Source organism: Larus michahellis, chromosome 1, assembly GCF_964199755.1.
Source record: "Larus michahellis chromosome 1, bLarMic1.1, whole genome shotgun sequence".
Lineage (NCBI taxonomy): Eukaryota > Metazoa > Chordata > Aves > Charadriiformes > Laridae > Larus > Larus michahellis.
Window position 1 is genome coordinate 51100280 of NC_133896.1, and position 26681 is coordinate 51126960.

Consider the following 26681-nt stretch of genomic DNA (forward strand, 5'->3'; position numbering starts at 1 on the left):
TGTCTCTAAGTAGTGTCTCAAAATTATACAGAATTAAATCATTCTATTGTTTTCAAACATACCTTCCCCATTCTAGGAAATTACATAAGGTGGAAGAAATACACATAATCAATTTTAAACTTTACAATGAATAATTTTCAGATGAAGACTCCAGCCTTCATAGTATTAAAATACTATTAAATACTATTAAAAGCATATGCACCAGCAAAGTTCCAAACAGGATCTATAAAAAAAATTAAAGCTCTTATTATACATTGTGTTATACTCTAGAAAAATACTGTGTTATTGCATACTGAAACATCCGTATCCATTTAAAATAAATCAAGCAAAAAAATTAAGCCAACAAAGTTACAGATCAGAAGCTACAAGTTTCAATCCTTATTACAGCAATACAAATTCTTACAGCTAATCTCCTGGAATTATTTGAGTAAATAAAATTTCTGCACCACATATGTAGATGTAGGGAAGACAGAAAAGAGCAAGGAAAACCTGGGCTGAGAATAGATCCTATGACTAACTTTGCCACTTTGCCACTCAGTGATCTTGGATGCTTGAAGTAACACCAAAAACATCAGCTTTGCCATCTGATGAGCAAGGCAGATGAAAATTATTCTAAGGGCCCTTAAAAAAACCTATCCAAAATTCAATGTAAAAGAAAAATCTAAAATTCAAATATTAATAATTTCTAGTACCGTTCAACTAACTAAAGAAGACAAGGACAAAAAACAGATAAGCTGCAAAGATTTAAGCGCACTAAAACGTCCAACAATAACAACACAGCATCATAGCATGCCTCTTGAGATGTTCTCTACTGCCAGTTTTTAGGAAACACAGCACATTCCAAAATATTGATGGACAAAAAAGATAACAAACCTATACTGGAAATTAAGGAAAAAAGCTGCTTTTTGTCTTTAGGAAGTTTAAACCTTATTAATGGAATTCCCAGTATTTAAGTTTCATACACTTAAAGCTTCAAGGTATTAAAAAAAAAAAAAAAAAGGCATTTCACAGCATCATGGATACGGATGCGCAGAAGTGAAGTGTGTTCTACTGAAGGGCTGGTCAATGAAAAATGGTGTCAAAACCGCGGAAAAGTTTAAACTAATATCACTTCAAGACAATGCTGTTGGGACACCCAAAACATTTCTTAGCTTCAATTCAATCTCCTCTTGTCATAAAACTTTTGATGCTGCAGAGCGTGTGTTTGAGAGCAATGAACGGCACCATGCAGTAATCACCTCTTGCTTTTCTACATTGTATTATTCAATCTACAGTGTTTCATGACGGGAACTTAAAAATAAAAAAGGATACCTGGATACACCTCTATGGCCTAATGAAGTTCAAAACATTTAATTATCCTTAGAACACATAATCAGTATGTATCATGAATAACACTGTACGCAGCATCTCTCAAAGAAAACCTGCAGTACAGGGATCTAAGAGCACTTTTACATACGCTGTGCCTCACTATGTAAACACAGATGTCTGACTTTTTAGATCAAAATACTGTTGACAGCACAGACGGCAAAGCCCTAAGACAACCCCTGGGCCTTCCTCTGGCTTAAAAACCAAACAAAAAACCCACCAGATTCACAATATTTCACGAGAACACACTCCAGTAATACCCAATTCTGGATGCAGCCTGCCAGAACGTCATGCCCTACCTGTAAAGCTCTCCCTTGGTCCTAGCTAGGCACTCCTGCCCTCACCTCCTACTCCTGAATTCATTCCCTTTGCAACCCAACAAAACCACTGCTAACCCTAAGGTTTCGTTCAAAAATACAGCAAAGCCACTCATCCGAGGAGGAGGAAAGGGACATTACTAAAAATAAAAGTTCACCTCTACACTCCTCTGTATTTCAGACTGTTTAATCAAAAAGCTTCCTGCTTTTTATGACAAAGAGCCACCATAACTCAATCCAACTGGAATATTACTACCTAGCAGAAAAAGGAAGGCTTGTACACACTGTGGAAGGAGCTTTGTCAGGAGTTAAGAGATCAAAGAGCCATCAGAGATGTCTCTCACTTTTGCACAAAACAGAACATGTTATTTTTCTGAAGCCTCTTACAGTAATGAAGAGGCAAATATTTATAAATTGGAACATAACACAAACAATGTGGTAACCCACTTAATTTTCTTTATCTCTTTTAAACCTCTGAATACAAGGGGAAAAAAAATTCTATTATGTCACTGGGATCCACTAACAGTTAAATACATTACCTTTGGGGTGTGGCTCTTCTCATAAAAGTGACTATACAGAAAAGGAATTTTCTCCGTCAACAATTTTGCTTCCTGTGCTTTATCAGAGGTTTGAGGGGTTTCTTCCTCCTTAAGTGACAAAGACCTTTGTTTTTGTTTTTTAAATAGTCTACTACTGAAAGCTCTGTATACCCAATGTAGTTAAGTGAGAATGTTCCCTGTAGAAGACAGTCAACAGGACTGCTTTCAAAGTCTTTGTTTCAGGCCGATCTGGAAGCAGTGAGGTGACGCATGTGTTAGTTCCACCTGACTTAATACTGGAAAAGGCAGCAGAGCAATCACCTAGAATGAGTAAAGCGTTAAAGCAGGTTAAATAGTCCAGGATAGATTCCTTTACGTTGGTATAAAAAGACCGAGAGCAAGATACCGCTTAGACATAGAATACTGTGTTAGTATAAAGCTGGCTTACTAATATTTTACAGATAAACTGTCTTTGCTTCTCCTCCAGTCGTTTCTTAGAAATGTTTACCAGAATCTATACCACTAGGTTTTCAGGCACTGTTGGGGTATTATTTTTGTTAACAGCTCTCTGCGGCCAACGCTGTTAAGGATGATTTTCAAAACATCCTCAGCATTCACTCCTTGAAGATCAGTATCTTAAAGAAGCCTCAAGTTAAGCAATCAAAAATTGACATAATCCATCCCTACATACTTCTTTAGCTAGCGATGCACTACTTTCCACAAAAACTGACCAATGTCACTACACAAAACCTGTTGCAGTTATATCCTAAGACAACATCTTCAACAGGCCATCTAAACTAGCATAAAACTTGGCAAGTAATGTCAACCAACCCCCAGAAATCATTCTCTATGTGCAAGTAAAACAGATTTCACATCCTATTTTCCAAGCAAAAACAAAAATAAACTCTGAATTAAGATACAATTTCAGTTACCAAGAGCAGATATGACAATCCAACCATGTAAAGATGTAAATTTACAACTAACTGCAGTTTAATGTCATGAAAAAGTCAATAATGAATAACAACTGCAGGTGTAGTTTACACTCAAATCTTCACTAGGCTTATTTTATCATGGAGCATACATATTTGAAGAACCAGGTTCTCACGATGCAAAAAAAACCAGATCATTTTTATTTGTCCTTGCAACCCTCGTTTCTGAAACTGCCATGAGACATAAAATGAAAACGGATCGTTTAGCAATCTATTTTAATATCAAAATATACTATCACTTCTGCTCACGTGACTGGAATTTTAATTCATGCTAAGCACCTGCAAGCAGAAGTGAATAATAAAAAAAAATCTGCACATTTTCTTTCTTACATATTAAAGACCTAATTGCATAAATTGCAGGGGGGAATTCACATTATTCATCTTTAGGCACCTGAGGCACTTAGGAGAAAGTTTCATACCAGTTCTGGGGTCAATTAACAGTTTCCCACCACCAGTAAGAAAACGCTTGACTCCATCCCCCAGCCACCCTCTCTTCCTCCTTCACCATCAACCATGTAATTCCTGCCCTCCTCCTTCCCCCCAGTACTTTCCACATAGTAGTGGAAACCCGTTCAGTTTACTGATGCAGCAAAAATTATTCTGAAGCAAGCACTTAATTCATCTCAAAATCTAATGTTGCAATACAAAAACGACGACTGTGATGGCCTCCCTCCAAAGGGAATGTGGAAAAAGAGGCAGCTCTATATCAAGATCTTTGGATTACCCTCTGAAACTGTTTCTCTCTACTGGGTATAGAGATGAGCATTAAAAAAAAAATTTTTTTTTTTTAAAAAGTAAATCCCAAATCAGTCAACCTGGCACAATTTGCACTTTAGATATGAATAAATTATTTGCTGAAAAAAAAAAATCCAGGTTTTATCTACCCACTCCTAGAAAACAGATGATTAAAAAGAACATAGGTATTTTGTTAAGACACAGCTACTGATGCAAGTCATCACTGGCTATCCATTCATCCCCAAAATAACTTTTAACAATGACAAACAACTTATGACTTAAATCCTTCAACTAATGTCTACCTCTTCCACTACCAGAAATATTCACAAATACCAGGAAACCAAAACTATTATGTAAGACCACTGAAAAAAAAAAAAAAGGCCCATTTTAAAGGAAGCAGGTTCAGAACACCTTGTTAACAACACTCAGCACTTTACATTTTATACACAAACTAAAACCAAAGGCATTTTAAAATGCAGTAACTAAGCTTACTGTCAAAGCATACCAAATCGATATATTCAGAACTCATACTCTATTTAGTATTGCTCTTAAAATACTAAAATTGTACAATTCAAGAAGAAAAGCATATACCCACTGAGCAAAGTAATTACTACACACCGTTATGCTGTTTCTTCTGTGCTGTCCAGAAAAAAAAAAAAGAGAATGGTTAATAACAAAAGGCCTTCTTTTGCCTAAATACGTTTTAAACCTTTTTGGGGGGCTTCTGGATCAAACATTTTGCTTTTGAGAATTATACTGAGATATATCAGAAACAAGTCACCATTAAACATTTAGGTTAACTGCATTTCATGATAAACAACTCAGAATTACAAGCAGCAGGTTTAAAAATACTGTGACTTGTGCAAATGGGAACACTGTAAGCTGTTTATCTTGTTTAATCCTGAAGGTAAATAGCATAAGCTTGAAAATATTTTGCTTCTTTGCCATAACATACTGAATCATACTGACAAAGGTAATGAAATATATGGAGAATCTTAAACTTTTGGAACTGCCTCTGAAATTGCTTTATCTGAGTATTGTACAGGACATTATTCTCAAGAACACTCAATTCAATGATTTAAATACAAACTGTAGCTTCAATGAAACCAAAGATCTCATCCTGTCTCTCCTGAAGTGATCACTTCTGCGGAAGAAAAAAAGACCCTGCACAGCTCCCCTATTGTACCCCTTTAAAATATGACCACTATGGTTATTAACTGTTTTTCTTCTTTTATTGTTGTCTATCCAAAATTTTTTGAACTCCTACCATAGATCAATTTCAGCTTATGTAGTTCAGTTGTTAAATATTATTTTCAAGAAAAAATACTATTTTCAGTTTCCTTAGATTTCTTTCCTCCAACACTAAGAACTTCCACACCAAAAATCCTATTTCTTTTCATAACTCCCACTTCAAAGATGCACCCATATTTAATATTAAGAACATATTTTATAAGATTTATCAGTAATAATTTCTCCACTGTCCCTTCTTATTCACTACCAAAATAAGTTTCTGAGATGCTGTTTTACACATCGCTTTTAAAAGACTTCATTACAGCATATATGTCTGATATATTTAGCAGTTGAGGACCTCCTTTCCTCTCTGTACAACAGGAAGTTTCCCCTCCCATCTGCTCAGGATATTTAAAAAAATAATTACAAGCTATTGCTTTTCCATTGATTCTGCAGAAAGAGACTGTTATTTACGTGTGAAAACAAAAGCAAAGTTGAACCCAAACGCCTATTTTAGCCCCCATCGGTTCCCTGGCACAGCCAAAACGGTCACAGAACACCTGCTGGTGCAAAGGCAGGAGCGTGGGGAGCAGCAGCCACCGAAGGGGAAAACAACCACAGCTTTAAGCAACAGTGCCAAAGTCATGCCAGTTTAAACTGCTTGTGGAGCAACAAAGTTATTCACAGGCAGCACCAGCCCAAGTTTAGTCTCCCACAGTCATGCAGGAAGACTTAAGTTTTATATTTAGTTTCCAGAGCAAGCATAAGTAAGGCAAATTATGAAATAGTTTCAAGTTTTACAGGCAGACGCTTAAACAATTTAGTAAGATATTTATGACAGAGCTTTCATACTGAATAGTACTTAAGAAGGAAGCAAGCCTCCTGCATGTGTAAATACTCTACTGCTGTTTGTGACAACCAGATCTTGACGAAGAGAGAAAGAACAGAAGAAGCTGCTCTGGCAATAAACTGAGGACAGACTGAAAAAATGGCTTTTAATTTTCCCCAGTTAAACATATATATGACCACAACCTTTCTGGCTTACATAGAATGTTTATGAATTCTATATTTAGAAATTCAACTTTGCTTCAAGATTTACAGAAAACTGGTGGAAATATAGCAAAATGCAATTTATCATTTCAGAACTGATCCTCCTTCTCTTGTATATTATTAATGAATTATTAATTATATTATTAATGTATTTTAAAAATAAATGCTTTCCCCCAAACCCACATACTGAATGTGGATTAACACTTAATATCTGTTCTGTATTATACGTGAAAAACTATTCCAACGCTTTTACAAAATAAATTCCCCAACTAAGACAATATTAATAGCTGCTTATATTTTATTTGTTTCAATTACAAAATGTCATTAATTTATTTTAAAAGTCAACATAATGTGTTCAATCTTTTAAAGCCTGATATAAAACGCCACATCAAGCAAACAATCAGGAAACTGCCATTTTTCCAAGCATCCACCCTGCGCTAATGACCCGTTCTGCAGTCTCTATTGTTTTCCCAATTTCTGCGAGCTACAAAAACCATCAGCAGTTTTCACTGGCTTTCACTTCACTGGTGGCAATGTCCAACAGTGGGCACTGAGCAGGTTTCCCAGTGCTCCTTCATTAACGTACTTTGACGATGAGGAGCCCTCATCACACACAGTTACATAACAGCAACTATTTATAGTTAACCACTTGATTCACATTATCCGCCAGGTTTTAAACCATTTCATACGCAGACACTTGATCTATCACTTTCGTTCCTTCATCAAAATGTCACATAACAGCCAAGCAAAAGGTTTCAGAGAAGCCTGTCTGCAACATCAATATTACACCACACAAAGTTTTTAATCTTACCAAGAGAACCAGAAGTTAATTTCACAAGATCAGCCTTCTATAAATATTATCTGAACAATTATTTCCTCTACTTGAACTCCTGCTCAGTCAATATCCATTACTATGCATATTATTAACTTTTAAAACCACTGAAAGAAACCTTATGTTGTGCTAAAATTACAGAATTTCTCAGTATTCTGAGACATACCGAAAAACATCAAAAGAATGCGCCCTACCAACTTTTACAGTTTTTTACCGCACAACTCCAGTGGCTGCTGTTTAACACCCTCAAGTTTTCTTACGAAGCGTTTCAGACAATCACATATGACTATCATCTGGTTTTACTTCTGAATAGCAGTATTTAAGGAACGTCAACCTCTTCTGATGATCATCAAATGCTAGCATTTTCTTTAGTGTTTGTAACAAGCTTTGTTAGAATTCATTTTCCTCCTAAAACACACCCTGCCTTATTTTCGTAGTCCGTGAAAGCATGGGTATTCCTTATCACAGTCTTCAGCTTCCCTTACCAATCATATCCACTTAATTCAACTTTATATTTTTGTAAACTCTCTTCTTTACTCCTATAGGCCACTGTTAACTTCTTAACCCAAACAGTTTTCTCTCAATGTACAGGACAATGGGTTTGCTGATAAGTAATATTCTTTGATAATTCTCAGTGATCCATATTTCCCAAAGATCTTTATTTTAGTGAACACCGATCAGTACCCATTATTGTAAACCTCGTTAAATGTCACCTTTAATGATTGCTGTACAAAAATGTCTTGCACATACCTGAACAAAATGCAAACAAATCAAGATACTTCTGTATCAGAAAGGTAAGAGTGGGAAGCCAGAAATACCTGGAGAGACATTCCGGAAAGAAGACTACGCAGGTTATGGCAGTTCACTATGATATAAGGGTATCGGTACAGCTGCGTGCCTGCAAAATGCCCACTGAGCACAGAAGAGAAAGTCATGATCCTGCCAACTTTAACACAAACTGAAAGCACGCAAGTATCCTTAGTGAAGCTGACAAAATGCAGATGTTAAAAATCAGAGACCATCGTGTAACTCTTACCAAGCCTCGAGAACAGCAGCAGTCAGAGAAAGGAGTACAATTATGAGGTATAGATTATAATTAAATGAAATATGATTAGAGGGCACAGAGTAACATTCACTTATGCAAGATACCTAGCAAGCCCAACCTAAAACACAGAGACAGGCAAGAACTGTAGCTAGGAGTGTAAATGAAAGACATGTCGTTTCTTTGTTCTGGTATAATAACGCACCCTTGTTCATCATAATATACACACAACTAGTTGTTCCAGAGAAGATTAAAAAAAAAAAAATAAGGGAAAAAAGGTCACAATCAAAATGTAGGATAAAACTGTTCTTCGGCTTACTTCTGTAATACCCTGAAAACACAGTAAGCAAGCAGAAAATTGTTATGAAATTCACAGAAGCCTTGGAGTGTTTATTAAAAAAATGTTATGAAGTTGGTATTTTCCCTTTTCTTAAAATCATTATGCCCAATTCTACCCCACCACATGAAAAAATAAAACAGGATTTTACAGTTTTTTCTTCTGCTGCTGCATTTTTTGATGATGCTACTCACATTTCTTTTTTCTCTGTCATTTGTGCTTATATGTAACACCTCTGATAACCTGATGCTCCCTACTGAAATAAATTTCTAATCCTTTAAAAACAGGCACTAGACCACAAAAGCCCAAATATGCCAGTAAAGCACAGAGTTAACGGTGATTTCCAGTATCAGTCTGTCTATAGTATTTTGTAATACAGTCAGATACAGGATATAATGATCTCCAAGGAAGTGGCAAAAGCCCTATCACCACCTGTCACCTGAGGACTGATGTATCAAAAGCTGACCCAGTATAAATTACCTGATCTATGCAACTATGCATCCAATAAGGTTATTGTTTTCCATACAACAAGATCACAGAACTGAAAGAGAACCCCTTTTTTTTTTTTCCTCAATGTTCTTATGCTCTAAATTGGCAAACTAGCTCAAGTTCCAGTTTTCTTTACTCCTTGTGACTATCAACATCAGTGGTTAAATGCTCAAGGTTTAAACCACTGTAGATGTTCTCCTTAGCCAGTTCTACCGAACGCTGGAGTTGACATCTCCGCTGAAAGGAGTCCAGGAAACCAACAACTCTAGAAGAATTGCCAATCCATCAGGTCACTTAAGAGTACGCGTGTATGGATTTTTATCAGATACAGAATTATAACTACTCGTTTGGATAAACAAGTACTAACTTTCGCTCTTCAGTGAAACAGCTGTCAGAAGTACATCACAACTCTTCACAAAATACACATGAAAAAGAAAGCATTCCACATCATTAATGGGCAGTTCTGGGAGTCTAGTATTTCTGGAGGAAGCAGCATCTGTTCTTCCTCACTTAATGGGGAAAAACATTACTAGGCCCCAAAAGGCATACAAAGCAGGTCAAGAAAACATTGTAAAGTTTTTTTTTTTTTAAAACATCTTTATTTCTAAAAGGTTTTTAATAAGTTCAGTAAATTAAAACTACTGCCTAGTAATGAAAATATTTAAATGTAAAATGCTCTTACCTCTAACATTCAAGTAAGATAGTCTCTACATCTGCATGTGAACAGGCACAAAAAAAAATTTCAGTTCTTACACTCAGAAGGAAAAAGTCATTGCTACAATTACGTGCATTGCAAAAAAGAAAATGATCCCAAGCAATACACGGGTTTAGTTTGTTCTTTAGATGTGAAGCATAACTGTTGAGTAAACATTTGGCATTTTAAAAGCATTTTTACAAGCTAAAGTTGTGGAGTAGTGTTTTATATCCAGTCGTGAAGTGCCACTGATTACAGTGGTGTACAGCTGCCTTAGTAGATACATATTCAGAGCTTGCTGTAAAAATAAAAAAGCAAGCATTAAGAAGCGTGGAGCTTAAGAACTCAAGATACCCGTAACTTAAGAATTGTAAGCAACATTTAGTGAATTTACAAAAGGTGAGTTTACACTAGAAAAGCTCTATTACTATTGAGCTTGATTTTTAGACATGATCTTGTCCATTTTCACATTGCACCAGATTACATATTCAATAAGGAAACAACTAGTATATAAGCCTTTTCAAAAAACAGCTGATTAGCCTTCTTGACCAACAAATAAATGCTGATCACTATGTGAAATATCAGCAGCTTCCTTTAAATGCGAAAAAGAATAAAGAGCAAATTCACAGAAAGCTTTTAATGCAGACTGTTCACTGAATCAGTCTCCAACGAAGTCTTTCCGGACTGCACTTTTTAGGTGCAATTACTCAAATATACTGTACTGAAACAAAACTTATTAAGACTAGTGAAACATTTATTTTTTTCTTCTAGTAGCAAGTAATCATTTAAGAAATTAGAAAACTTTGTACGTTAGTAAGCCATTCAAAAAATTCTGCAGAGTTTTACTGTTAAGAGCTCCACACTGTAACAATAACATAGGCATACAGAATATCTCAACACCCATGTCATCAGCTGTATCATATTTTCACACTGCTGCGTCAGGCAGAAATTGAAGCCAGAGCCATCCAGGGGAAAAACACGGCCCTGTTCTGGTTTTCAGTTATTCTCAATCTAATTATATTTGGAATTCTAAATGAAGTATTTCACTGCACATTAGTGGTATTTTACATATTAAAAAGATCAATTAATGCACTACATCCTTAGCCAAGCTTAAAATAAATGACTCGCCACTTTCAAACTATAATTTGCTTCAGACAGCAGGCTCCAATTTGCAAACTCTTCGGTATGGATGTAGGCAGACCCCACCTACTGATTTGTGTAGAGCTCCATCCTGGGTAAACACAGGGCTATACCACACAACATGCAAATGCAAGGTATGAACTTCACTGCGTTATCCTTACTAAAGATTTTTGTAAGCCAGACTCATTATTGTCAAAGCAGTATTTAAATAACACGATCAAAAAAGATGCTTTCATCTTTTAAATTTAAGTGGCCCTTTCAATGCCAAGTTAACATTATAATGGTTTCTCTATGTTGGAGAAGTAAATTCAGTTTGTTCTTTCAAGTATAGATAATTTTTAAGGAAATTTTTCACTATGCATTTCAAACATACGATTTCATGTTTTCATATCTGTTACTTTTGTGTTAATTATTCAAAACAAGTCTCTCTCCCATCACTTACTGAAGTGCCGGTATAAATAACAAGAGCTGCATATGAGGATACAGAATTCCTACAACAAAGCAATATGGCAACTTCTTTAACACCTTAAGCACATAAAATACCAGATCACCTACTTCACTTTTACCCAATTCTAATAAGAAAACAAACCTGAATTTGGTACTATGCCTAATTTAATAAGTGTTTCCTTCTGCCCTACATCTTCCGAGTATTTAACCTTTTGCCATCTAGTTTCCAGTTCAATTAATACAATTAAAAAAGGAGGGAGCTGGGGGAATGGAAGAATGTCAAACCAGGCTTCCTCTCCTGCTATCTATGTCATAATAGCTACAAAGAAGTTGCTATTGATCTTCTGTTAAATTACAAACAGAAAAAAACACATATAAATTATTCACCTTTTTTTTTTTTTTAAAAAAAGGGAAACAGATGCTTTTTAAATTATTTAGTTTGGATTACGATACACCTCGGCCCTGTTGCCCTCACAACACCCATAATACTGCTAACCACCATTAGAAAACTGCCAAAGACAGCAACGACTTTAAAACAACTCCAGCCAGGTACCAAAAATGTTGCAGGAGAGACAAAGGGGATCAAGGTCAGCATTCTTCTAACGCAGCAGCTAATCCACTCCTATGAGCACAGTCCTGGAACCGGTGGGTGTAGTAGATTTCCATGAGATATAAAATATACCTAATGCCACCTAACTTCCCCCCTCCTTGCGAGAGAAGAACCATTTTGCTCTCACTGGACTCAAACCATTACATATCTGAGAGAGGAAGGGGAGGGAGAAGAGGAGTTCACAGAAGTTCAGGGCCAGCAAATGTTCACGTATCCTGTCATCTGCAAACTCAAAGCTCAGGGCACAAAAAAACTCTTATGCCACGCACAGAAACCTACGTATTTCGGGTGTGCGGGGGGTGGGGGTAGACCTGCAATAGGAGGGAATGTGTCATACGTGCGGAGGCTGCGGGGAGAAGAGCTGTCAGGAGAAAGCAGGGGAGGAGGCGGCGGGGAAGGGACGGTTCCGAGCATAGGATCACCCCCAAACCCCGCGGCGCTCACGGGCCACCAACCCCGGCTCACCCCTCGGGCCCGCCTGCCCTCGGCTCCCCCCGCAGAAGGGGCTCAGTCCTCCCCGGCCCCCGCCGAGCCGCTCCCAGCCGCCAACGGGCAGCGGAAATCCCCCACAGCCCTCCCCGGCCCGGCCCGGCCCTGCCCGGGGGCGCAGAGCGGCCCTGCCGGCCCCCGCGGGCTCCCCGAGCAGCCCCTCTGGCAGGGCGCTCCCCCCACGGCCCCCCCCCCCCCATCACCTTCCCCCCTCCTCCGGGGCCGCGCTTTCACCTTATCGCCCCCGCGACGTCCCACGCACGCCGAAGGCCCCCTGCGGTCCCCGTGGGCCGGGCCCCAACCCCAACCCCGCACCCCTGGGCCGGCAGACAATGAGCAGCCACAACTCACCAGCAGCGCCGGAGCTCCGTGGGTCCGGGGCGGTTCCTCTCCCTCTTCTCCTTCCCCTCCTCCTCCGCCCAGGAGCGGTATCCGGCCGCTGGGAGCCGAGCCCCCCCCTTTCCCTCGCTGCCCCGAGAGCCGCCGCCTCCGCCGGGCCGCCGGCCGCGCTCCCTCCCCGAGGAAAGTCACTTTATTCCCCGCTCCAACATGGCTGCTCCCCCCGCCGCCGCCGCAGCCTTCGCCTTGCCGCGGCTCCCCGCCGCCGCCGGAGAGCGGCCGCAGGCCGAGCTCGGGAGCCGCCCGCCCGGCCGCTGGCGGTGCGGAGAGCGGCGCGGGTGGGCTCGCGTCAGGCGGGCCGGGTTGCGCGGGGAAAAGGGGAGCCGAGCCGGGCTGCGCGTCTCCGCCGCGGGCTGAAGCCTCCGCCCGCTTGCAGCGCGGAGGCTCGCACTGAGACGGCCCCGCCGGCAGCCCCAGCGCAGGAGGGGCCGCGGGGGAGGCCCGGGCGCCGGCGACACCTAGCGGCGCCTTAGCCGGTGGCGGTGCGGGGAGCAGAGCGGCCCGGCGGGACGGGGGGGTCTGAGGGCGGAGCGCGGGGCCCGCGCCGCGGGGAATGCCCCGGGTGGCGGCGGAACGGGGGGCTCCCGCCTCAGCCCTTCCCCGGGCCGGCTGCCCCAAGAAGGAGCCCCCGGCCGGGCGGAGCCGAGCCGAGCCGAGGGGGCGCTGCTGCTCCCGCCTCAGCGGCCCTGCGCAGCCACCGCCTCCCTCGGGAGGAAGCGGATCTCCCCGGCGGCGGCTGCCGAGGCCCGGGAGGCCGCCGCGCGGCTGGGCCCGCTGCTGGCTGTCCGAGGGGTTTCCCCGAGCGGTCTGTGCGACGGGGCGTTTGCTCGCCTCGTCCCCTGGCAGTGTTTGCCCTTGGTCTGGCGGGGTGATGCAGCCCGTCTCTGAGGCAGCAGGCATCCCCCCCGATACCCCCTGCCCGGCTCAAAAGTCAGTAACAAGGGAAGCCATGTGGCGTTTTAGATCGATTTCTAACTCGATAGCTACAAAAACATCCTCTCCATATTTATTCTAGAGGTATGTTTTTTCCTTTGTCTCCTGCATTTGCAGTCCCTGTGCCATCCCTCTTCCCTTGCAATGGCTCTGCCAGCCCCAGCGGTGCTTCCTTCCTGCCCTTAGAATCTTTTTCCCCTCAGAGTGATCCAGTTTGCATCCCCTCACTTTTCAGCCCTTTCCATCCCTAAATTTCTGCTACGGAATGAGGCCTAAAAGCTAAAAACTAGCCTTGCAAACCAGTTACTCTGCGCTGCTGTTTTCATATTTTCACCACACAAAGAACAAAATAGAACAAGCAGGCCAAATCTTAAGTGATTTTAGTGACGTGGGTTTGAACTTCAAGAACCAGGTCATAGGTACACTTAAGGCAGAATTTGGCAAATTTTTTTATTTTTTTTTTTCTTTTTGGCCATCACAGATCCCCACTGCCTGCTTGCTTTCTCTCACTTGGTTGGCGAAAGTTCAGTGTCATGACCACAGGGCCTTTTCTCCTGTCGTCGTGCAGATGAGGGTTACTGATGGCCTCTGCCAGGCCACATCCCAGGCTTCTCAAGAGGAACTCAAAGGTCTTCCGAGTCTTTGCTTTGCCACGCTCCTGGATACGCTGAGGAAGGCCAAAGCTCCATCGTTCTGCAGGCAGGTCTGCGCTGTGCCCAGGTGGAGACCAGAGGGTATTTTAATTTGCAGCAGCAGCAGCAAGCTCCTGATCTTGAGGAACTCCACATGCGGCTTATTCTGGCCAGTCCTTCTCCACAGTAGGGTCAAGCTGTGTTTGCAGGAGCGGTGCCAGCTGAAAATTCCCCTGCTTCCAGCTCTGGTGCACCCTTCCAAGCAGCACAAGCGAACCAGAACACAGACGGTAATGTTTCCCAGTAAACAGAAGTCACTTGCCCTTGCCTAAAAAAGGAGTGCAAGCATGAAACCACTTCTTACACGCACACAAATTCACTTTGCTCATGCTGATGTAGACTTCTGGTGAAATCAGTTTAGGATAAAAAGCAATAAATATGACTCAGAAACAAACTCGGCTGTTTATAGAGACAAAACATGATTACTGAGGTCTTTTTGAATGTTTTCAAGATGTAGGATAGCTACCTTACCTTTGCAAAACCTGTGGGATTTTTAATAACACAGAGAAAGCAAACATTCAAGCTTTGAACTTCCTGGTAATGCAAAGATATCCCTTGCAGATCTCCTTTAAAGCTCAGGACCTACCAGTTCTTGCTAGACCTACCAGTTCTCCTGATCTTTGAATGCTAACAAGATGATGTGTGTTTTGTTTTATCTTATTCAATTTGAAGGCTATTTTGGGTAAGTAATATCATTATAAATGATTGTGTGCAAGTTAGTTATTATATACATGATTTGTAAAACAAGTTCTTGAGACAGCGCAGCAGTGAGCGCACTTATTGCAGCACGTCCAAGTAAATTACGTTTCATAAATGAAGTATGTGGAGAAGGTGGGTTGGAAGTTTATGAAGCCGTGCTTTTGTTTTCCAGTATTAAAAATATCAGTAAAATATGCCTGTTGTACTTTATACATATTCATATCTGCCATTGATACTTCTGTTATGACAGGAAAAGTAATTATAACAAACAAAAGAAACTTAAAAAATGAGCAGATAGGATGAGTCACCCAAGAAACAAGGGGTCAACACCAATTGCAGTGCACTGAGAATATTTTAAGGTTTTCTAGTCGTAATGGCGCGAATAGAGAGTTGTTAAGCGGGAAGAGTCTGTGACAGCGTAACACTTGATATCCATTTGGCCTTTGTATCTAGCACTAGCTGGCGCCCTCAGAGAAAGATTTTCACATCTGGGCAAAAGACAGTACAGAAGCAAGATAGAGTGATGGATGTAAGTTTGAAACGTAGGCACTGATTTTCATTAATTTATCCCACGAGTCTGGTTTTATAACTATAGCTATTGATTTCTTTTATTATTCAGTGGAATGCGTAGCAATCAATCATATCTCCATCTAGCTAACCATGATTATTAATATTTTAAACTAGTTTTAAGATGGATTGGCTGGTGAGTGCAATAGGTCTGCTCTCTAAGCCAGCGAGAGCAGAGTATGCCCAGGTTACATGGAATGAATTATTGCCACCGGATAATCTGATGAAATCTACATCAGCCATTAGAATATAAATCCAGCCGTAGGAATACAGTGCTGTCACGGGACCAGGATTTCCTGCTTTGAATATGAATACACTGCCTTTGCCTCTGCATTTATTGAACAGAAGGATGTGGTAATTTGTGACAGTAAAAGTACAGGAGTTAAATCAGCGAAGTTCACATAATGGCAGATGGAAAGCTTACAGAAACGTATGTATTTTTAACACAATGTATGTGGGAAAGCAGTTACTTTCCTGCCAAGAGCCAAGTTGAGGATTTTGTGTCACAGCAGCAGGAGTCAGCAACCTCGCAACCAGCCAGTAGTGTGGGAAAGCATTGTGCTCAACTACAAGGGATGTGTTCATTTGCAGAGGAAAGACTGAAAGTCTTGGCAGGTAATTAAAAGGGGAAGTGATTTTCAAATGCAATATTTTGTTTTGAAATGCAATTGTTTTTTTCTATCAGATGCCAAAAATTTCGGAAGAATGCAGTATCCTCTAAGTAATTGTATCTGTGCTGAGAGAAGAAACAGAGCTATTGTTGTGCTGAGAGAAGAAACAGAGCTATTGTTCTGCTCACAGCACGAGCTATTTATATGTTAGTCTGTGTAGCACTCCTTTCTGTAATGATTGTCTTCCACCTACACAAAACTCCAATACATTTAAAATAATCAAATTAAGATGGTTTCTTGCTTTCTTATACCGAGCTGGTATTCATATAAAGTATTTTCCAAGTTACTTGGATTTAGTACAAAGTAATACTTGCAGGCCTCCAGGCTAAAAAAAATATAATTATTCTCTAACGTCACTGGAAGACCAAACCCCTTCCTCTTGGAATGAATGGAAGCAGGAAGTAGCAACAAGAAGGAGGTCACCCTTGCAAGAAGCAAAAAGCGATATACTTCTACTAACAAGAACTGTAGCCATTTCTACCATGATTTGAGTAACTCATAGCTGGTCATTGACTTAGTTGCACTGTATATTTCCGATAGGAATATGGAAAGCTACTGTTTGTTCTGTGTAAACCTTGCTTGTTTGGCAAGCAGGAAAGAGTTCCCAAAGTGCAAATACTGGGGTGTTCGTTATCTACACTTGAGATTTGCATTTGTGTAGCTATACTGGTTTTTGGAGACTGATCAACTGCTGGAGAAATTACCATTACCGGAAGGTCTGTTTCATCCTGTGCTTATCCCTAATCTCTTTATTTTGTCATTTTATAGCATATAAATATTTATTATATATGACATATACATATGACATACCATTGTCCACTCTTTTCTTCTTCCTACTTCTTTATGTTGCTTAACCTTTCAGTTCCTATATATAACTTCATAACATCCTATCAAAATGCTACTTAAATATTATTTCTCATTTCCTTATACATTGTACCACTAAATTTTGAAGATTATTTATCATTCATGCAGATAATAATTTATGTCTTTACAATATCGAGTTGATGCTTGTATTTATATTTGGCATTTCTGGTACTTGGACATAAAAAGTGTCTACCGGTTGTGCATATTTTGGGGGTATGGAGCATTGTTTCAGTGGAAAATCTAGTTTCGTTGCTTGATTTTTCTTGATTTTTTTCTTGACTTGGAGATTCCTCCAATTAATATAAACAGTCTTTCCATTGACTTCAGCGAGGTTAATCCTTCTCTAAAAGGAAGTCAATAGCATGGAGAGAGAGTCCTTCTGTGCGTTTCTGCCTTGGTTTGCAAACAAATGGCTAGACACTCCTTTATTTCTCTGCTACTGTTTGAAAGGCAGGACATCCTGCTTTTCAAAACCAAAGCTACTTGGCCTACCCCAACCCGGTACAATTATCATACTCAGATAGGAAATGGTGATGTATTTTCTGTAGATTGTCTAAAAATGAGGTTTCTGCAGTAGAAGATAGGTCACTGAAACTCTAGCCCAGTGAAAGAAGGATTTTTTTTGATATTTTATTTAGATTTTGTGTTGGAGACTAAGACTGGTGAAAAGAATGTGAGTGAAACAATGAAGATCTGCAGGTAATGAAAGCTGGTCACTTGTGTATGCACACCTCTGCTGCTTCTCCTTTTCAAGTACCGTTCAGGGATGCACTTCTCCCTTTATGAAACAGAAACCTGAAATGACAGGGGAAAAGGCTCCTGTTCTTCTCCTCTGTTTCTTTCATGCAGGTTCAGTGTCTCAGACAGAATAGCAAGCATCCCTTTCTCTTCTTCATTGCAAATAAATTGCTTCATAGAAATTTGCAGTCATTGCTCACTGAATTGATTAGAAATGCCATCAGTGAGTCTCAGAACGTTTATACTGTTGCCAATTCAAAGTACTTAGTGGATCTGAAAATAAAGCACAAAATACACAGAGGCTCCTGCAGTTACAAGATTATAGGTGTCAAAGTTCTGATTTTTCCCTTATTGTAATGGTTGCTCTCTCCAGAGAGTTTTAGGACTTAAGTGAAATTGCTTTCAGTCATGACAGCTGGTTACTTTCCTGTAGTCCTGTTACATAAAACTGAAGCTTGTTCTAGCAAAGATGGTATCTGTTTCAGAGAAGATGAAACCAGATCATTCTCAAATTTATGTTTTTAAGACTGGACAGGAAGGTGTGGAGTGATGTGGGAATTAAAGAAGTGGGACCAGAGCTAAAATCTCATGTAGAGAATATGAAAAGTATGAGAAAGGGCACATGAAAGTGGAACCAGTATACATGGTGAATGTTGGAGATAAAATGAAGTACAGGAAATCTGGGGACAATGAAGTGAGCTGAGGGAAACATAGGCTACTGTCGGGAGGACCGAGTACTGCATGCACTGTTCTGTGCGCTGCAAGTCAAGGGTATACAACATATTGTTGATATGCAGAGAATTCTTTATATATTCTAGAGATCCCTGTGCATGCTCAGATCAGCTATATTTTGGAGGGTTTTGTGCACTGGCAGCTGGCCGTCAGGACTGCTTTCAAATTTATAATGGTAGCTTTTGAGATGTCAGTGTGAGATAGTCTATGCAAAACAAGCACTAAGGTAAGAGAACAGGGGCAGGATGAGAGCTGGGATGGATTAAAGAGAATGCAAGAGAGAAGATATGGAAAAAGAATGCAGGAAATTAGGGAGGTAAGTAGATGTAGGCCTTTGCCTGGCAGTCTAGGCCAAAGGCTTTTACTGTCCTATAATCTCAGCAACACTAACTATGCAGGGCAGATACGTAGAATTAAGATGCTACTTTTAAATGCATTGCTGCCCCAGCTAGTTGCCCTACCCTTCCGCTGAAAGTTGTTACAGCCCGAGGGAGAGGAGACAGGAACCGTACCTGTTTCCCTGTATAGTGTGGCAATTAGCTTTAACCACTAGTGAGGACATTGAGGCAGGTGAGTCAGATGCCTATAGTTTCTTCTGCCACAAGGACGGTACCCTCTGGCAGATGGGAGGGACAGAGAGGTATGGTCTGTAATTTTTTTTTAAATCAACATAGCCAGATCAGTCAGGCTTCTCTTAACTAATTTTTGCTGTCCTGTGAATCCTCCTGCTTTAGGCAGCTGTGTGTATATTCATATGTTGGTGCTAGATGTGGAAGACTGCAACCAAGTGAGAGAGAAAAAAGGGTGGCATAAAAACGGAAGAGCGGAGATGGCAGCTTCTACATGCTCATGGAAAGAAAAGCTTCCTCCTAGGTGCCAATGAGAAACTTTACATTTCTGCATGTGCATTTAAGGCTGAATTTTGATCCTGGGCAGGCTTTCTTATGAAGAACCAAAAAAACAGACAAGTTATTAAACTAACATGTAACATATAGAATATTTCTGACACAGAAAACATCAAAGGGCGTTTTCAAATTAGATTAATAATTTCTACAAACTTAAAGACAGAAAAAAAAAAGAGGTCACTCATAAATTCCAATTGCTTTAATTGTGGAATTCCTCAGTGATTTCTTTTTGTTTAGCTTCTTGTTACTTACTTTGCCAAATTGTTGATTGATCAACTAAACTGTTCTCTAAGTCAAGCACAGCATTTTTCAAGGTCTGTTTCAGCACAGTAGAAAATAATTGGAGCTATAAACAAGAAAGAAGAAGGAATACCACAAATCCCCACATATCTATTACTTGTCATCTGTAGAGTCTAGCTGTTACCACAGAAGCATGTTAAAATTAAGTGCTGAGCTTTATTTAAAGTACTTATTTGTTCTCTCCTTCTTTGCCTTTACCGTTCTTATTTCAAAGCTCTTTTGTTCACTTCACAACATGGCATATTCATGGTCATGTAGATACTTATAATCCACAATAAATTGCTGCACAATTATACTTAGCTTTTAAAAACAAATAAATGTTCAGTTGGAGCTTTTGTAGCCACTACATAGGTGGCTGTTACAGTTAGTTAAGGATTTTTACAGGACGGATATTAATTTATATCAGTTTATAGACCATATAGAATTTAGGATAAATGTCTACTAGAAATTAAAAAGAAAAATAATAAAAAAGAGAAGTACGTACTTGAAATTCTATATTAGTGTGATTTCATATCATTAGCATTCTCCTGCAATATTTTGTTTAAAAATTTAATTTACCTTTTTTATAATTCATCAAAACATTTTATTTTGCCCACCAATAAGCTCTCCATAGAAACAGTCGTATCTTAGTAACATACCAAGAATAGAGTTCAGGGAATACGCTGCATCTGTGTATACCACCCTTAAAGAGACATTTGTAGTTGTTAAAGGGAAAATGAAAGTTGTCTTTCTGCAATTGTAGCAGGCACAGCACTGCAGCACAACACGTCTCGGTGCTTCCTAGACTGATCTCCTTAACGCACGAAATGAGATACACTTCGCTTCTCCCTGCGTTATTCTTTTGCCTTCATAGGAGCACGTCAGCAAAGGTGTCAAACTGCTGTCCATTACAGCTGAGGTTTTATTTTTTGGTTTTATTTTAATTGGATACTAACCAATGAACTACACAGACACTTTTTGCTTTTGGACATTGTCAACTGAGTTCAAAACTTTTGGCTACTGACCCTGATTTTTTTCCCAGTCTTTCTACATAGAAAAATTCTGAAAATCTTATCACTGGTGACACCTCATATGAATCTGTAGTTGCTCGGTGGGGCACTCCTTTTCCACCATGTCAGAGTCCAGCTGGAGGGCTCCAGATGGCCCCAGCTTTACCAGTTCTGTTACTGTTTTGCCTCTCTCCTTCTTGCCTTCCCGTGGTTGCCGCCGGGAACCTCTTTGTCCTCTGGCACCTGACTTTGTTCTCTCTGTTCCTCACCATGCTGAAGTGATCCAAGGGAATGACTACGATAACACTGGAGCTTCTCTGCAGTGCTGTGTTGATATTTACACTGAGCTGATTATTAGCAAGTTAAGTATATGACTACACTGTAAAACCTGCTTAGTTTAACGAGTGCTTCAGGGGCAAAGAAGCAGGAAGTAAAGCATGGTGCGGGGGCTGTGTGTACCCTCCATGTTTGGCCTGGGCCTCAGCCACAGGTGGGGTGGGGGCCGTGCAATTATTTTGTCCAGTGAGAAAGGGACGAGGCATACTTTTCAGCTGATTCTTAGACTGCTTTTTAGTTAATAATTCCTGCATCGTAGCTGTGAGTAATGTCTGCCTTGGCTGGTATTCTCTGATTCAAAATAACCCAGGCCATTTAACACTACTGTAGAGTAGAGGCTGTCCTAACCTTGGCCCTCCACAGAGGCTTTTGAAATGTCAAGCAACAGACCATCCTATCCAGGCTTTTGATTAAGGGAAAGAGTGGTTATCAGCTTTGGTTGCAGGCCTAGGATAACTGAGGGAATGAAGACAGAGTCAAGATATCTCTTGTCTCAGCATGTGGTTATTAAAATAACATGTCTGGAGGCAAAGAAGAGGCCTAGGAACCAAGAGAAACCAGGCAGATTTAAAAAGAAACTCTCTTTCCCTCTGTGTGGGGAGGATGAGGCAGAGAGAAAGCATCCACTGAAATGTGGTTTAAAAAATTCTGTATTTGTGTAGTTAATCGAAATTTGCAGCACTAGCAGGCGAGCTATTTCAGAATAAGAAATGGGGACACTGGGAGGGGTCTTTTTTTTTTTTGTTCCAGAGGAATGTTAGGGTTCTATGAACTGCCAGTGATGTTTTAGGAGGCTGAGTGAGGATGAAAGAAGAGAAGGCTGCTGTGTAGAAAAATAAGCAGCAGTTTTAGAAGCCATGGAGGCTTTTACACCCCTCTCACAACATACGTATGTCCACCCTAGAGACGCTCTTCCCTCAGTTCTCTGGGGCTATGGCACCTCCATGCTCATGCTGTTGTCAGTCCTCACCCTTCAGCCTGCATCACCTTTCAGCAGCCACAGTTCACTTCCCTGTACCTTCCCCGCGGATGGTGACAGGGCAGCTCAGGGAGCATTTCCTGGTGCTGAGAATGGATGTGGAAAAAGGAAGAAGACAGAGCACTGATAGGAGGGCAGGAAGGCCTGCAGCGATACTAAAGGTGGTCTATATGGAGGGAAGAGATTCATCCTACAGCAGCTGATCTCCTCTCCTAGGCCCTAGTGGAATTGGCAGATTGCTGCCCTCAGCAGCTGTCAAAGGCTGTGTCTACATTAGCAATTTGTTTCAAAGCAATAGTGCAGTTTGGAGGAAAATCCTGTCATTGTCTCCATTTACCATGTGGTGTTTCAGTTCTCAGAGCGGTTTTGGTGCATACAAACTAAATTCCTTAAGGAGGAAACGAAAACAGAAGCTCAGCTTCAAATCTGCTCCACATGCACCCTAGTGCTAATGGGGACAGTAGGCTCCAAAATAGCATGAGCTGCATAATCACAAGGTCTCTAGCACATACCTAACACTTCTTCTCCTCAGAAAGCTTTGAAACACATGTGTAGCGGAGGTGTTTGGCTCTGGGGACCAGGCTAAATATAATCCAGAGTAAACCCCCAAAATACATATCATGGAAAAATGAGGTGCCTCGGTATCAACTGTCTTATTCCATTGATCTAGTCCTAATGTGCCGAATTACTTTCTCATTAAAATACTGCCTACATTGCCTGTACCTTGAGCTGGCTTTGGGCTATGGCAAATCTAACATAAATACGTACCTAGAATGTTTCTTGTATCTGAAAGGGGGGATGTGCCCCCAGTTTAATTATATATGTTAGCTTTTAAGACAGCTCTTCAATCACTATTAATGTTGCTCATCTTAACTTGAATGGAAGAGATACAGCAAAACCTGCCAGCAACCACAGTAGGAGGTATGCTGGTATCATATCCAAGGACACAGGGAGAGCTGTGGAATTGTACCTCAGGATGGGTAAGGGCACGTGGGCTGAAAACTGCACCCAGTAAGATGCCTACCCACCAAAAACATAACTACCCACCCACCAAGGTGAATAACTGCGACAATATCATTCTCTCCTAAACGGAAGCTACTATGTGCCTGCTACAAGGGTAGAAGAAAACAACGTTTAAGCCAGAAGGATGAATAGATGTAACAGTCAATACTTACTAATCCAATTACCAAATTATATACATTCTTAACTGCTGTATTGTCTTTTTTTTTTTCACTTGTCCTATCATTTCCAATTATTTATGAGGTTCCTTATTTGCATAGCTCAGTGACAGCACTGATCTAAGCTTCTGCAAGTAGTCTGTGCTCTGTGCTGCTATTGTCACTTACAGTCAAGGTTTAGTTATAGCTGTTCCCAGGAGCCATAAGGTGCCCCCATCCCTCACCCTACTGTGAATTGAAAACAAAATGTTATGAAAGGGCATGCAAGATTACAAGGATTTTTTTTTTGTATGGCAAATTCTCATGTTCTTTAGGAAGCTGTAATTTGTACAGTTTAATCTTTTTTTCTTACCATGTCAGATAAACCTAGACATTCTGCTCTCAGATGATAGCATGTTTGGAGATCTGAGAGAAACAGGGAGCTGCTGGAACATATTGCAGAAGCCTAAAGCACTTAGCAACAGAGAGAGTGTGGGATGCAGCGACAGAAGCCGGAATGTGGAAACAAGTGACATCGAGGCGGCTGTTTCGGAAAGAAGAGCTTTTACTTTGTGTATAATTTCAATAATTCTAAAGAATTTTGCAGTGTGGGAGGTCATTGCGGTCTCTGACTCTGCATATATTCTTCTCTGTGTGACTGTTTTTCAAACTCCTATGATAATTATTACCCAAGAGTGCTGGATGTATTAACTTCCTTTCTATTTCCTGTTTCTGTCAAAAACCAGAAAGGTAAAATTAAGGTATTTGTTTTGCTTCAATTTATCCTGTTAAAACCTACTCATGTGACGTGCACTATGAAGATGCATATCAGGAAATAGCTTGATTGCAGAGCTTGAGTCTCTACATACTAATACAACTCTCTCTTCTGCATGCAGTGAAGCTGCTTAGTTATTTTGTAATAGGTCTAATGTTTAAAATCATAATAGTTCTGGAGCGATACAAACATTCAGCATGATGATTTTTAGTTCTTTGCACTGGAACATCCTGATACTGTACACTAATGATGGCTGTCAGATAACTACTAAAAAGAAGATGGCTGAGGTGCTGACCAGGATAAATAGAACTGAAATAAAGAAAAAACGTCTCCAACATCAGAGTGAGTTTTAGAAGGGGATTCAGAAATCAGTGTGTTTCTAAGCTCCGCAGGTCCCACTGAGGAAGAAATGATCTGGAGAACTAGAATTTTACTCAGCAATTGCCAGAAACTAATTTACTGAATGCACATGCATCTGCAAATGCAAAAATCTCCCTTCCTCTTAACAGTTATTGTGCATTTTAAATGGAGGGCCTTCACAGCTCTAGGGCTGAAACAAAGGCCATAGGCTATACAGGATGCTTAAGGAATTCGGAAACCTTATCATAAATGTTACATTTTTTATTTAATGAGGGTTGAACTAGCCATTAACTTGTATTTTCTTTTTCCTCTCTGTAAATCTCTCTTGTGGTTTGCATTATTCGGTAATCAAATTGTGCCCACTTTTCAGGTATTCTCTATTGAAAATAATAGTCAAAGGTAATGATAAAGATGTACTAAATTATGATAATAATAGAGGTGCTATGGAAATGCATGGAACAGAAAAAAAAGATGAATAAATTAATAATAAGGCCTGAAAACCTATTCGTATTGAAATCTAACAAATTTATCTGCCTACTGAATAGTACAGCGTAGAATAGTTTCAGGCTACTCTTGATATTCTTTAATTGCACATGTGACCTGTCATTGAGTAACCATCCTTTTAAAGGGAACTGGATTCAGCCTGATTAGTGATCAACGGTTTACTTCCAAAATGCTGCAGCAATTTCAGTTATCAAAAACCAGTAATCACCTTACACTAAATGGCAAAATTATAAAAGGAAATAAAAGTGAAATGAAGTGAAATTAAATGAAATTAAAAAAGGATACAAAGTGAACTCACCAGACCAAAGCTTGATAACAAACGTATTACCAAGAAAATTAATAAAGTAGAGAGACATCCCTAGTCTGGAAGAAGAGCGTAGTGTACACAAGGCATTATCAAATCATTCAGGCTACAACAAGGTGAACCTCAAAAGTCATCCCGTGACACTTATGAACAGCAATCTCTTCAAGCCTTCCAAAACGCACTGGGACCTCTTACAGCTCACTAATGAAGAGAAGATCATCTTGGCCAGAACCTCCCTAGCTGCCTTTGCTTAGGAACAGCCCTGAAGAAACGCTCCACCATTTATACCCTCAGGGCAAAACACTTTCCTTGAGGAAGTTTCCCACAGGACCCTGTCTGCAAACTTCTCAGGGACTAAGCGCCAGACTGTCTCTACATTTTAATGTCTCTCTTCCATATTAATATCTGCAGAGCCTCAGAGAGGAAGTATCACCTGCTGAAGAGGTTTAAAGACCTGAAATTCCAGCACTATTGCTAAAACATATGCCTTGACCTACTCCCACTTCATGTTTTTTCTTTCTTCTTACTTTCTTGTTCTATTGCTCTCAGCTACTGCCTTTCTTTTCTCCTAAGGAAGACCATTATCTCATTATCTCAGATCTCTGCTGTACCCAGCATGCATAATTGCCACCATCAACCCTGAATTCTCTGACTCAGAAAATGTAAGTCAGAGGCTTGAGGGAGCTCCACCCGCTCTGTGGAGGTCTGCGTGTCCCCCGTCACCGTCCCATTCAGCACTCCCACTCTCTGCTTCCCAATCCAGCTGCTTCTCCAAAAAACATCTTAGATAATGGCAATTGTAAGAGCAGTAACATTGACCCCTACCTTTGCCTCTGCTGAAAATCTTCGTTTTTATTTTTAAACCATGCAAAAGCTTTTCCAAAGACAAAAAAGAAACACTTCAGGATGCCACTTGATACCGTATTCTTCGCAATAACAAATTAAGGCCCTTTTCCCTAGAAAATGAGCCTGGACCCCCCCTTTTAATGTGTGAAGGCAGCCAGCATCACTATCACACAGGGGGCTGGAGCTAGATACTAGTCAGTGTTGCTGTTACCGAAGGGAAGTTCGCCCGATTTTAGATCTGAGAAACTAAGGCCTAGGGTTTGCCACAGCTAACTTAATCTTGTTCCTTGCCCAAACCCCCAAACTGCAACAAACATATATATGAAAGAAGTACCTCTTTTAGGAAGAATTCTGAAGAGATATTATTTTTCTTTTTCATGTATTTCCCTCTTCTGTCCAGACTGTCTCTCACTGTTCTCCTGAACAGCCTCTGGGGCTGTACTTGAGAGACCTACTTCCATCAGCGCTCAAGGCATGATTGCTTTTCTCTTAAGAGGAAAGAAATCTTTTCTCCTCCTGAGACCCTACTCTTAAGCATCATAGCCACTTAGGATGCTGCAGTCCGTTTTCCTTTCTTTTCCTCTGCTGTTCTTTGTGACTTGTCCCCTTCAACCCTTTGTTCTCTC

At 40.5% G+C, this 26681-nt stretch overlaps 1 protein-coding gene across 3 annotated transcripts in view; it reads right to left on the reverse strand.

Moving 5' to 3' along the window:
- Positions 1-13117, reverse strand: part of CDK17 (cyclin dependent kinase 17) — a 96324-nt gene extending 83207 nt beyond the window's left edge. For 2 of the 3 annotated variants that reach the window (XM_074575552.1, XM_074575531.1), the window contains exon 1: positions 12657-12875. The gene's annotated coding sequence lies outside the window, so the exon portion shown is untranslated. Of the gene's footprint in view, positions 1-12656 lie in introns of all 3 variants that reach the window. The other variant, XM_074575541.1, reaches the window with a different exon arrangement.
- Between the last annotated feature and the right edge of the window lie 13564 nt (positions 13118-26681).